This window comes from Aedes albopictus, chromosome 1 (genome assembly GCF_035046485.1).
Source record: "Aedes albopictus strain Foshan chromosome 1, AalbF5, whole genome shotgun sequence".
Lineage (NCBI taxonomy): Eukaryota > Metazoa > Arthropoda > Insecta > Diptera > Culicidae > Aedes > Aedes albopictus.
In genome coordinates this window covers 261,398,665-261,399,631 of record NC_085136.1, presented here as the reverse complement: position 1 = coordinate 261,399,631, position 967 = coordinate 261,398,665, and the positions used below count along the sequence as shown (strand labels likewise).

General features: G+C 41.2%; 1 non-coding gene across 1 annotated transcript; it reads right to left on the bottom strand.

Moving 5' to 3' along the window:
• Positions 1-212: 212 nt before the first annotated feature.
• Trnal-caa (transfer RNA leucine (anticodon CAA)) lies at positions 213-343 on the bottom strand. Its single transcript has 2 exons — positions 306-343; positions 213-257 (listed from the first exon to the last, which is right to left on the bottom strand). It is a non-coding gene; the product is annotated as a tRNA-Leu (tRNA).
• Between the last annotated feature and the right edge of the window lie 624 nt (positions 344-967).

Below are 967 nucleotides of genomic sequence, written 5' to 3'. Positions count from 1 at the left end.
AATAATTGCTTCTAAGATGGGAGTGCTTAATTTCTTAAGAAAGTTTGCTATATAGTGATGTGCCCATACAAATCAGCGCAAACTTCATAACTATTTTTTGATTTTTTCCTTTTCTCACTAATCCATGAATATTAGAGGGAATCTCTTACCTTGGTATTTAGATACTTTGCCTGCTAGCAGCATGTGATCCCATGACGAAGAAAAAAAGTTCCTGTCAGAAGTGGGATTCGAACCCACGCCCTCAGAGAGGACCAGAACGCTCTCGGGATTTGAACCCACATTGTGGTTGTGTGGGCAAGATTGCTCTTGAGTCTGGCGCCTTAGACCGCTCGGCCATCCTGACATGTGTGGTCGGGGGTTCCAAAAAATCAATCACAATCAATTTACAATAATGTTGGGAACAATTTTCATTTTTATTGTTTCGGATTGAATTTGATTGCAATTATTTATTTTGAGGTCGAGTAACGGTTTGTGTGATTCATCTAGCCATACACCGATCTTATTGGAATATTCTGTTATTCCACTCACAAGCAGGAACAACACCGAGAAAAATTTCTACTCAATCACTGAGTTGGCCTTACTCAGAAATCGAAAAATCCTTTGTTTTCTTACTCAGTTTCGGCTAAAAGTGGGACAACCCATTGGCAATGGGTTGTCCCACTTTTAACGGAAACTGAGTAAGAAAACAAAGGATTTTTCGATTTCTGAGTAAGACCAACTCAGCCACTGAGTAGAAATTTTTCCCTGTGTTCGTCACAAGTCTTCTTTGCATCATCTTTTATACTTGCGGGTATAGTGCGTGGTAGGTAGATAGAGAAGCCCGCTATCGCTGAAAACGTTCGACGAGGCGACAAAAGCGAGGGAAAAAAGAACACACATCGGGGGGTTTAATTTCGGTGGATGAGTCAAGTCTGTCGTTCGGTTCGTTCGCCGGCAATTATTGATATGATGTGGGTACCTACCTATA